This window comes from Myodes glareolus, chromosome 2 (assembly GCF_982192425.1).
Source record: "Myodes glareolus chromosome 2, mMyoGla1.1, whole genome shotgun sequence".
NCBI lineage: Eukaryota > Metazoa > Chordata > Mammalia > Rodentia > Cricetidae > Myodes > Myodes glareolus.
This window is the reverse complement of record NC_142027.1, coordinates 51,960,712-51,973,882: the sequence shown is the minus strand read 5'-3', so window position 1 is coordinate 51,973,882 and position 13,171 is coordinate 51,960,712. Positions and strand designations below refer to the sequence as shown.

Sequence of the window (13,171 nt, the reverse complement as noted above, 5' to 3'; positions counted from 1 at the left end):
CAGGAGAGAAATGGCTTTCTTAAAACTGGGGGAGAGCGCCTCTATTGTTTTCTTTCTCTCTCTCTCTTTCTTTCTTTCTTTCTTTCTTTCGAAGCACAAAAAGCACAGCTCTTGATCATTTTACGTAACTATAACTGGGGGAAATGTTCAACCCATCCTTAAATAGTTTGAGAACATACTACTTTACTCAGTAGTTGTTGAAAGTCATAGGAATTCTTCAAGATAAAAAAGCTCTTTATGCCATTAGTATAGTTTTATGGGCTGGAACTGCCATCAGTTTTGTCCAGAATAATACATTTTACCAAAGATTTTATTTTATTTTCTTCTTTTGGAGGAAGGGACAGCAGGTTGCTGAGGACAGAGCCGAAGCTCTCACGAAAGTTAGGCAAACACTCTACCACTGCCTCACTTTCAAACCGCACCAGATGCTCCTTTCTCAGCTTATATTATTTCAAAATTTATTTTATTGCATTTATTTATTTAGTATTTCTGTGTGTGCAAGGTGTGTATGTGTGCAAGGTGTGTGTGTGTGTGTGTGTGTGTGTGTGTGTGTGTGTGTGTGTGTGTAAAACCCATGTATAGAGGTCACAGGATAACTTTCAGGATTTGAAGTCAAGTTTTAGGTTTGGCGGCAAGCACCTCTACCCATTACCCACTGAGTCATACCACCAGCATCCAGTCTATATTCATAATTCAGAGTGATGCTGTAATCCACCAATCCATTAATTCAACCCGAGCAGCACTGTAATCCAACTTATCAACTACTGTATAAGACACCTGGACAATGTTTGTCTAAATCTTTCTGTTTAATTTTCTACATATATTTTGATTCATTACATTTGGGTCTCAAAATTTCATACAAGACATTTTATTATTTTAGCTTTGAAACAAGTATTAGGAAAACATTGATCACAGAGCATGAAGTCAACACTGGTCAGAAGTAAAAAAGTTTCAGTAGCAGCACAATAACTGCAGCTTATTATTTTAAAATTAATAACTAGATAGATTTAAATTAATAAGTATATGAGGTCATAGGCAAGTTAGTTCACTTGATTTAAGCATTCTAAAATATTTTCATGTATCATACTTGATACACATACATATATTACTTGACAATTTAAAAATGATGAAAAGTTTAAAACCAGAACTACTTAAAGTGCTTATGTTAAACCTTAATTCTCATCTAATTGAATTTTGTGGGAGGTACTGACGAAAAGAACTATTAGCAAACTTACCGTTAACATTTATCAAGCTTTAATTGCATGTGCTTACCATAGCTAGGCAGTACAGACATAACAAAGACACATCACTTAGGTAAAATTATCTTATGTTTTTAAATGAAAGTAGGTCAAAGAAAGGAAAAGAAACTTAACTGGGTCTATAATGTAAGTGGCAGAGTCACTAAAGAATCCAATTGTAACCAAGTTTATGTGCATGAATACAAGGTTATAGCACACTGGGTGGAAGAATGGAATATGGAGGACAGCCCAATTGTGGGGCAGAATTAAAATTTTCCTTTGTTCCACAGAGGTAAGTCTATAATTGAGCTCTTAGATTAAATAGATTCATTTTAATATTTGACTCCAGCTTTAGCTAGGTGATGGACTATTAATAAGTAGGGGCTTGGATGACTGAGGCGATGTTTAACTCTGACCCTAGATAGGTGGTCTGGTGACATCAGAGTTGAATTCTAAACTTCATAATTCTAGAATTCAAAACCGCAGTCTTTTAATTAAGCACTACGATTTCTTGCTGACATCCATGTGGAGAGAACATGAGATTTATTTCCCATTAGTATAACAGCCAGAGAGATTTCATGAGCAATGGTTACAAATTTGTACTTAAACATTAATAATGTCTGCTAAAACATCTTTACTTATCATCAAGACAGGTTTCCAGGAAACTTGGCCAAGCTATGGATTCCGTGTTTGCTCTGTAGGCAGGTGAATCCCATATTCTAAGTTTACTTGCACCCTCTAGCATTTTCAGGAAGCAAAGGTAACTATTGAGCTGTACAATGGACATAAACATCCCTCTCCCCTGAGCAAGCTCAACAAGGAAAACTGTCACCAACATGAACACTGAGGAAGAAAACAAGAAGTCCTCTTAGGAGGTGCCTTACCTACAATGCTCCAGAAGCCCACATAGAGTATTAAGAGTTTGCTAAACAACCCTGGAATCCCAAACATGGCAGGCAGTGTCTTCATTCTCAGCACCTATCAGGCAAGGGCAGACTCCTCAAGCAGAAGGCTCCTTTTCCTCCCTAGGGATCTCCAGAGCTGGATGGTACTCTCTGCCCTAGTAGTATCTTAGGGGGAAAATCAGGAGAATTGCTGGGAGAGGACAGGTTGAAGAACCTGAGTGATTCTGTGAGAGCAAGTGAACAGAGACTCTGCTTTGGTTTTGCTTCTCAGCCAATCTACTCTTTACTTTCAGGCTCTCTGATGTGCAAAGCAGCTTGGTCCCTGCTTCTCCTTCCGCCCTGCTACCATTCTTACACCACCTTGAGGTTTTTGTTAAAGTGAACAATTAAACTTGAAAGAAATCTAAATCCAGCCTTTAGGTTTAGATTTTGATCAAATCGGGCTTGGAAAATTCATGGTAAAAGTACCTATGGCAAGCGTACATGTCCCCTTTTCATAACTTGTGATTATATTTCTGTGTAGTATATTTTAGAACTCCCCACCCCCACCCCCACTATGACACGGTAAGATGAGAATGCTCATTGACATGAAAGCAGTGAAGACTTCTCTGAGGTTGTGGAGAGAATGAGTGACAGGATGCCCTTCACCAACAGAGGAGGACAGGACCTCGTTCTTCAGTCTGTAGATGTCTATCAATGGAACACGATCACCATTAGTCCTGGCTATGCATTCTTTCAAAACATTAAAGATCTAAGCAAATGAGATCATGAATACCAATTACAGGAAACTTCCATTTTGGTATGTGGTTGTTGTCTAGATTAAGCAATAAAGTAAGAAATGGAAATGTTCTAAATTAGATAGCTGGGAGACTGTGGGGTCCCAGCCCACAATTAATCACTAGCTTAAAGGTTTGGTTTATATCAACGGTATGTTTGTAGTCATTGAGAGAAATTGAGAAATCTTTTCCTCAGAGGTTGGTAATATCCTTCGAATATCAAACTCCAGTTATTATGTATTCATTGAGCCAAACAGTTAAGCCACCATGGCTGCAGATACAAGTATGAATGAACAAACTGATCCTGGAAACTTAGCCAAGCAGTATCCATGTACCCCAAGCACACCAGAGAACAGAGTCTATGGAGCTCTTAAAAGCTGTACTGCTGATCAAGGATGCACCCTGTTTATGGTGAATTTTACACAACACATTTCTTTTCTCTGTCCGGAATGGTGGGGATAAGTCCTGTGACAGTTAATGCAAGACTCATTGTACCTCTAAAATCACCTGCCTGAAAGCTCTAGAAAAAAAGGAAACAGACTCACCCAGGAGGAATAGAAGACAGGAAATAATCAAATTGAGGGCTGAAATCAACAAAATAGAAACACAGAAAACCATACAAAGAAAAAATCAACAAGATTGACAAACCATTATCCTAACCAATCAAAAGGCAAAGAGAAAACATCCAAATTAACAAAATCAGAAATGAAAAGGGGGGCATAACAACAGACATGGAGGAAATTGAGAGAATCATTATGTCCTACTACAAAAACCTGTACTCCACAAAATTGGAAAATATAAAAGAAATGGATAATGTTTTAGATAGATACCATCTACCAAAATTAAATCAAGACCATCAATTTAAATAGATCATAAGCCACGAGGAGATAGAAGCTGTCATCAAAAACCTCCCAACAAAACAAAGCCCCTGGCTGGATGGTTTTAGTACAGAATTCTACCAGAACTTTCAAGAGGAGCTAATACCCATTCTGCTCAAAGTGTTCCACATAATAGAAACAGAAGGCTCATTGTCAAACTCTTTTTATGAAACTACAGTTACCCTGATACCAAAACCACACAAATACTCAACCAAGAAAGAGAATTACAGACCAATCTCACTCACGAACATGGATGGAAAAATTCTCAATAAAATACCGGCAAATCAAATTCAAGTATACATCAAAAAATCCATCATTATCAAGTAAGCTTCATCTCAGAGATTCAGGACTGGTTCAACATACGAAAATCTATCAATGTAATCCATCATATAAATAAACTGAAAGAAAAAAAAAACAAATGATCATTTCATTAGATGTGGAACAAGCATTTGACAAAATTCAAGACCTGGGAGGTTTAAAAGAAAAACCTTTAATCATCCATCCTAAAGCTCAGGATAACAGGCAAACCAGAAGTACATAAAGCGTGTCACGAGCAGATCTTCATAATTCTCTATTCTTCTGATTGTTCTCCACCCTACTCCCCTTCCTCCTTCACCTGCTTTATGTATGTATGTGGTGTATGTAAATGTTCGTGTAAATGTGTGGACATGCTGTGTACAGTCTCCTGACTATGTTCATGGGTCAGGCTTCTTTCTCAGTCATTCTCCACCTTTTGTTTTTCCACAGTGTTTCTCACTAAACCAGAAACTTGTCAATATGACTAGAGCGAACTGGCAATGAATTCCATAAATCCATCTATCTCTCACTCACACCCCAGCACTGGGATTACAAATAGATACTACCCTATCTGGCCTTGTGTTGGGTCCCTAAAGGACAGGCCTTCACACCCCCACTTGATCTGTTTTGCACTCTTGTGATTGGTTGAAAACAGGAACAAAACCAGGAATAATCCATTGTTTTCAGCAATGTTTCTAAGGATGTTTACCCCTAAGCCATTGAGTTACCATGATGAGCTTCCTGCTTTTGCTGGCTTGGCCTCCCCTGCCGAGTACTATATATACTGTGTGAGAAAGTGGAATAAAGGCTTGTCTGCAGAACCTGAAGTTGTGTTGTGTGTTAATCCCAATGTCCCTCGCACAGAAGAACGACAGTTGTGTTGGCGCGCCAAAGTGGAGGTTTCCACCGATATCTGAGAAAGAAGGAGTTGTAGTCAGGTAACCTTAGGCCAGTAAGGATGGATTGGGGTAAAAAATGGGATCCAGAAGCAGTGAGAGAGACCTGATATATCAGATAGCTAAATTGTTAGAGCAACAAGGAACCGCGGTCAAAGAGAGAACTATAGAGGATTTTTTTTAAAAGAATATAGCCACAGCAAGCCCATGGTTTTTGACAGGTGGAGGTTTGAACATCTCCAATTGGAAACAGGTAAAAAGAGATTTGCAGAAATAGCTGCAAAAGGAGGGTGCCAATAGTGTCCCTATATCTACCTTTTCGCTATGGCGCCTGGTTCGCGATGCCCTACTTACTGATAAAGTGAATGTGAGACTGGAGGTCATTGCAGCTAAAGAAATACTTGAAGAAATACAGGAGGAGGAAACTTGCTGGTCCATAGGATTGGCAGAGTCGCAAAGGGACCAAAAGGAAATGTCAGGGGTACCAGGGGGAACTTGGGAATCTGGCATAGGACTAAGGCTAGCGCCAAAGTCTGCCCGCATTCAGGATCAAAACCAGATAGCAATAACCTCTGAGTCAGAAAATGGGAAAGACACCCTCAACTCTAGTGTAGAGAATAGTTTATCTGATGAGGAAGCACAGCTAATGCAGGAAATTAAAGTACTTAAGAAAAGGCTGAAGCACTGTAAGGTGAAGGATTCCTTATGTGTGACATCAGCCCCATTTGCTTATAATGAGAATTGGGGAAGGAGGGAGTCCCGTTAGGGACTGACAGATGACTGGGAGGCTGAAGAGGGCTCAGGAAGAAGAGGAGGTGTCTGTTTTTGGCCCCGGCACACAGTTGCTCTGGTTATAGAGGTACCTGATCCTAACAATCCAGGACAGATCCTGAGATAACATGTGGCCTTGAGCTTTAAGGAGATGAAGCAATTGAAAGAGGCCAAGGTGGTATACAGCTCTCAGGCCTCATTTACTCTTGCCATGGTAGAGTCTTTTGCGGCATTGAACTTACACCTAGTGATTGGCAGCAGCTATGGCATGTGGTACTCTCAGGAGGATATTACTTATTATGGAGGGGAGAGTATCAAGAAAATTGTTTACAAATGGCTAGGTTAAATGCTGAAGCGGGACAGGCACAGCACACTCTAGACATGCTAACTGGAGCAGGAGCTTATCTTGACTTGGCCAATCAAATTGTGTTGCTCGATCCTGCCGTATATCTTCAGAAAGCTGCTGCAGCTACCAAAGCTAGGAAAGCCCTGCCAAACAAGGCCATGGGGGATCAGCTGTCAAAGGTTCTACAAGGGCCTTCAGAACCATTTCAGGACTATATGGATAGGATATTGCAGTTGGCAAGGAGATTGTTTGGTGATGTGACCACAGCTATGCCCATAGTTAAGCAGCTGACATTTGAGAATGCAAATAAATACTGTAAGAAAGCTTTGCAGCCACATAAGGCAAAAAGCTTAAATGAATACATCTGGACCTGCTGGGATATTGACGGGCACTTCATTCAGGACCAGGTGATTGCCGCTGCCATCAGGCCTGGGCAGGATCCCAGACAACTGGGGATAAAACCTACTTTAACTGTGGTGCCCCTGGACATTTTAAAAAGGAATGTCCACAACTCACTCAGGGAACTACTGCCAGACCAGGAAAGTGCCCACAATGTAAAAGGGGGGGCCATTGGGCAAATGATTGCAGATCTAAGACAGATATAGATGGAAGGCCTCTGCCTGTCCAATGCCAACAGCAGGGAAACTGGCAGAGGGCCCCGCTCCAGGGTCCCAGAACCTCAGTGTACAGAGCAATGACACCAGGAGTCAGGGAGTCCTACCCCGGCAGTGACTGTATCCAGTTTGTTCCACAGGGCAACCTTTTAGCATTGCAGACTTTCCCTGCGTCACCCCAGGAAGTGCAGGACTGTACCTCAGTACCTCTGCCCAAGCAGCCCAAATGGGAGTTCAAGCTTTACCCATTAATGTTTTGGGACCACTCCCTAGAGGGACTTTGGGGCTTATCTTAGAAAGAAGCAGTACCATCTTGAGGGGAATTCAAATTCATCCTGGGGTTGTTGATGCAGATTATCAAGGAGAAAGAAAAATTATGACATCAGTTACTCAAGGAGTTACAGTAATTTCTCAGGGGGATAGTATTGCCCAATTGGTCTTGGTACCCTTAGTTAACATCTCCAACCCCATGGCCAGGTCCAGTCAGGGTGCTAAGGGTTTTGGGTCATCTGGTACTGCAGCCTTTTGGGTAGATCATATGAAAGAAAGACCGCAATTGGAATTTATTACTGATGGGAAGTCATTTAATGGGATTTTAGACTCTGGAGCTGATGTCTCCATCTTGTCCTTAGAATTCTGGCCTAAGAAGTGGCCATTAGAAAGTAGTACTGCCACCCTACCAGGAATAGGTCAAGCAAGTCCCAAGGAGAGTGCAAAAATATTAAAATGGCAGGATAATGAAAGCCATGAGGGTTACTTTCAGCCACATGTCCTCCCAGGACTACCTGTTAATCTCTGGGGAAGAAATGTCCTGAGTGAGATGGGAGCTGACTTGACCACTCAGCCCACACTACCACCACCAGAGTCCCAAATTATGCAGCAATTGGGATGGAGACCAGGACAGGGGCTGGGAAAAAATCTGCAGAGCCAGTTGCAGCCAGTGACACCAGATAAACAAATTACCAGATTTCTGAGAGACCAAAGTGGTCTACTCCATTTTTAGTTAGGGTCACTGTTCCCAAGCCTGCCCCAATTCCTATAACTTGGAAATCTGACAATCCAGTTTGGGTGGAGCAGTGGCCCTTTGTTGGAGCCCATGTGGCTCCAACACAAATATCTATTTTCCCTAACTGGACTGGTATGGAGGCGCAAGGAATAACCAGATCTAACTTACACCATTATTACGGATAAGGGCATCTCAGGCTTCTTCCTCCTGAAATTCTCTCCTAAGGATCTCTCCTGAAGATCTCCCTGCATTTATTCTCCAAGCATCTTTTATATCAATACATAAACTGGGCTGGAAAATACATCATCATACTGTCTCCTAGGTAACCAGGTGAATGGCCTTTTGTCATGTCCACGTCCATATCTACCTGTCTGCTGCTAGCTGTCACATAGGCTTGAATTAGCATCTCTATAAGCATCTCTATATCCTCTAAATTACAAAGAAAGGGAGCAGCCAGCATTTTTTTTTTGTCAGGCAGAGACAGGCTGTCTGCAGGGCTATGTGATCACTTCAGATCAGCCCAATGGCTTCAGAGCCTGGCTGCTATACCATAAAGACATATGTGGGCCTACAGTCCTTGACTCAAGAGAAATTGCAGGCTGCTCATGCTTTGGTCCAAGATTGGCTGCAGGCTGGGCACACTGTCCCCTCTACTTCCCCTTGGAATACACCCATATTTCTCATTAAAAAGAAATCTGGAAAATGGAGACTATTACAGGACCTCAGGGCTGTCAATGAGGTGATACAGTCTATGGGTCGGTCCTCTTCAGCAGGGAACCTTCCCTTCAGCCATACCTCGGGGCTGGCATATAATTATAGTGGATTTAAAGGATTGCCTTTTTTACTATTTCTCTAGCTAAACAGGATAGCTTTCATTTTGCTTTTAGTCTTCCTTCAGTTAATTTTAAGGAACCAGCTTTGCAATGCCATTGGATTATACTCCCATAGGGAATGACAAATAGTCCTACCATGTGTCAAACTTACTGCTGCCTTGGAGCCTGTCTGCTGTCAGTTTCCACAGTTATATATTGTTCATTATATAGATGATTTATTAATAGCAGGGCCTGATCAAGATCAACTGCTCAAGGCTTATACTCAAATGCAACAGAATTTAGAGAAGGTGGGGCTGATCATAGCTCCTGAGAAGGTCCAGATGCAAACCCCGTATTCCTACCTTGGGTACCAATTGGCCGTGGATGGAATTAAACCAAAAAAAAAAAATAACTATTGACACCTCTCATCTTAAATCTTACAAGATTGACAGCAGTTACTGGGAGACGTACAGTGGATATGTCCCTCCCTAGCAATCAAAATAGGTGACTTAAGACCATTGTATGATATGCTCTTGGGAGATCTCAACACAACCTCTCCCCGAATATTGATGCCTGCAGCCAGGCAGGCCTTAAGGCTTCTTCTGAACAACATTGAAAGGGTCCATCTCCAGCAGATTAATTATGATCAACCATTAAATTTTGTAGTTCTTGTTTGCAATTTTGCCCCTATGGGAGTCTCTTGGCAGGATGGACCTATTTTATGGGTATACACGCCTGCCTCTCCAGCGAGGGTAGTCACCCCATACTATGAAGCTATATTACAATATAGCTTTGTAAAGCTTGGTAAAGCTAAACATTGCTGCCCAGATGTTTAAGAAGTACCCTGACAAGATTATAACACCTTATACTAAAGACCAGCTAGCACATTGACAGCAGTACCATGATGAGTGAACCCTTTTTCTCACCTCTTTTTCCAGAAGTTTTGATTCTCATTATCTTCAGCATCCATTATTGGTCCTATTCAAAAATCATCCTGTTATATTCCCCCAAGTGATTAGAGGATCTCCCATACCCTCATCTCATGTTGTCTTTACAGATGCTTCCCCTAAATGTAATGTAGTAGTGGTTTCTGGAGGGAAAGTATGGAAACATCCTGTGGGGGATGTATCAACCCAAGTTGCAGAGGCAACAGCCTGCCTCATTGCACTCCAGTTCTTCCCTGGGGAACCTGTAAATTTATATACTGACAGTGTGTATATGGCCCACATCTTTAAGACATTGGAGACATCTGCATGTATATCACCTACCTCTAAGGTCCATCATTTGCTCAGCTGTGTTCAACATTTGATTTGGCAGCGGACTGAGCCTTTGTTTGTCAGACATATCCACAGTCATACCCGGCTGTCTGGGTCATTGTCAGCAAGTAATGATTTAGCTGACAAATATACACGTTTGCTTTACTTCTGACTGCGCCCAAGAAATACATGATAAATTTCATCTTAATGCGTGCTTCCTTTGGCATCATACTCGATGCATGTGAGAAGTAGCACAAGCCATTACATCTTCTTGTCCTCAGTGTGCTCCTTTCCTAAGCAACCCCAATTTAGGAGTTAATCCACAAGGGTTACGACCAAATCAGTTATGGCAGATGGATGTTACACTCCTGCCTGCTGCAGGGAAACTTAAGTTTGTCCATGTATCAGTAGACACCTTTTCAGGAGTAATTTTCACATCCTTGCATTCAGGAGAATGACACTGCTTATCTGCTTTTGCCTATATGGGTGCGATGCGCATCCTGACCAGCAGGAATGAACGCCACTAAAAACGAGAATTCCTTCCCTGGTCACGTCTTTATTCGGAGCATTTGATTGAGGAAAATTGGGGGAAGGGAAGATAGAGCAGGGACAAGAGAAAGCTTAGAGAGAGCGAGTAGAGCTCAGAGGCAGCTGCTTTTAAACGGTGGAGAGGCTTGAATGCTGTCCTGATTGGTCAATGCCATTCTGCTGGTCTGAGCATGTGCAAGCAAGGGTGCAGGCAAGGGTGCTCAGCCCCACGTGGCTAAGCCAGGTATGGACTTGTATACCTCCAAACTGCAGGACCACCTGTGCCTCCAGGTGGCTTCCTACATCTCCCCCTTCTACTGTAAATAAAAGCAACAAGGCAAAACTATTTTCCAATCTGGTCCCCACCTCATGATGTGTGGACCGATTGAAGAAAAGAAAAACAAGACACACCCTTCCCGTGCAATGGGACTACTACCTTGGGAGTGCTAGGGCTGTGTCTGCACACCCTCCGCCTATGCATACCTTCCTCTATGCCGTGGGACTATCTGGTCCCTAGAGGGTATGCATGGCTAATTGCCTATGAACTCTTTTGAAGCTGAGAGCCAAACCTGGGGTGAGGATACACATTCCAAGGCTGCCAAGGCCTGTGCCACAAAGACCTTGTCCCACCTCACTTGGGCTAGCAAGTAGCACACCAATCAAAGAATACAGCACTTCCACCTAGACACAGCATGCCAAGAATATCTCTGCTCCCACCCATTCCTAAGGAAGGAAAAGGCAAAATAGAGTAAGAGATAAGAGGTTGCACAGGGTGCTGCTCAAGTCGATGGTGTGAAACAGCTGCTCTTGACACTGCCCAGAAGGTCATCTCTTCTGCCTCCGCATGAATCTTCTACAGCAGGACACTCAGCATCCACTGGGTCATCTTTCTTCTTTATTTCTCTTGTCAGTCTCGCTGGCATCCAGATGTATGTCAGCATTCCTAGAAAAACATAAACAAAACTCTCCTCCCAAATTAACATTTAAGAGTATTAAAAACTCCAGTGTAAAAATTCAGCACAATCAGTACTGGAAGTAGGCTGGTTTTGAACATAGAGACTTACATGTCTCTGCTCCAAAGAGCAAATCTTGTTTGCCTGTGCCATTAAAGCAGGCCTTAGAATTAGACGGAATTGCTTTCAAACAGAGCATCTCTGTCTGCTGTTGTTTTTCCAGCAAAATTTTGAATTAAAAATTAAGTGTAAAGAATGCAAGAAAAGTCCTTTCTCTGGGGGAAGCTGTCACTGGTAGTCCCCCTCTATTGTCTAAAACCAAAACAGTTGTCACTGGGAATTGAACTCATGACCTTTGGAAGAGCAGGCAGTGCTCTTAACCTCTGAGCCATCTCTCCAGGCCTCACATTCAAATGAAAAAACCTCTAGGTAGCATTGTTTTATTCCACCCGTTGCCTCAGGCAAAAGGTTCGCCTTTGTTACCTAGGATACCGGTAACCAGGTTGACATGCCTTTATTATGATAATTACGACCAGTTCTTTGAGGGAAAATGGGCATCGACAATCGATCTAGCTGCTTCCTGCTGACGACGGGACGATGTGTATTTTTTGGGGAATCTGACTGAATTTTTGGCGACAAATGTTTTTATCTGACTGAATTTTTTTTGACGGCCGCGGCTGAGGCACGGCCCATTGTGGCCCATTGTGGCCCAAACAAAGGCATGGCCCCGCCCCGGGCCGTGCGCGGGCTCGCCGTTTATCCTGTACCTGCGAACTGTGCACCCTGCCTCACCTCAGGCAATGAACTCGCACCGCCGGCCATGAGTCTTTTCCAAGCTCCTGCAAGGGGGGGCATCCGCCCACCCGTGGAGGGCCCGGTTAGGGCCGTGGGGGGCCCCAGTCTCAGACCTTCCCAGGGGCCGAGGAGTGACGAGCACTCAGCACGTGGCCCCGCCGATGAGCTTCCTCCGCCCGCCCATGTTGCTATGGAAACGCGGTTCAGAGTTTGTGCTCAGAGCTCAAGTGCTGGGATTAAAGGCGTGCGCCACCACCACCCGGCGACTTCCTCAATCAAAATTAAAGTTTTCTGTACGTGAGAGCCAGAGACTGAGCTCTCTTATCAAAATTAGGCGAAAATCACCTCCAAAAGCTCTGTGGCTCTTTAAGAACAGGAAAGGCAGTCTTCAAACATGATCAAGCCCGCCTCCCTATGAGACTGTTGCCTCCGAGTCTCTAACAGCGAGTACGGACAGAGGAAGCCGCGGATCTCCCAACCGTAAACCTCGCTTTTTCTCAGCTCCACCTGCACTGAACTTGAGGGGTTTTTTCTTCCCCATTGCTTTCTGTACCTTCTTTCAGATACCTTTTCTTTGATTCTTTCTATTTTCTTTTCTTTCTAGGCCTATACTTTTTCCATTCTTTTTCCTCCCCTTTCTGGAGGATTTAACTGACGTCACTCACCGCTCCACGTGGCAGAGTTCTGAAATTCATGGCTCTCTGTCCGGTGTCTGATTTCAGCTCCTTCTTCCCAGGCTTTCAGCACCAGTTGCTGCGCGCTTCCTTCTCAGGGTACCCCAGCGTAGTTGTCAGGGTCCCTCGGCGTCCCGGGGTTTCGAGCACCAGTTGCGACGCGCATCCTGACCAGCAGGAATGAACGCCACTAAAAACGAGAATTCCTTCCCTGGTCACGTCTTTATTCGGAGCATTTGATTGAGGAAAATTGGGGGAAGGGAAGATAGAGCAGGGACAAGAGAAAGCTTAGAGAGAGCGAGTAGAGCCCAGAGGCAGCTGCTTTTAAACGGTGGAGAGGCTTGAATGCTGTCCTGATTGGTCAATGCCATTCTGCTGGTCTGAGCATGTGCAAGCAAGGGTGCAGGCAAGGGTGCTCAGCCCCAT

The 13,171-nt window shown here is 43.4% G+C and overlaps 1 protein-coding gene and 1 pseudogene across 1 annotated transcript in view; both read right to left on the bottom strand.

The window, feature by feature from the left end:
• LOC125392707 (cell surface glycoprotein CD200 receptor 2-like) overlaps positions 1-13,171 on the bottom strand; it is a 211,600-nt gene that overhangs the window by 17,813 nt on the left and 180,616 nt on the right. The window lies entirely within an intron of this gene.
• On the bottom strand, positions 12,041-12,248 carry LOC148122967 (Nuclear RNase P; annotated as a pseudogene).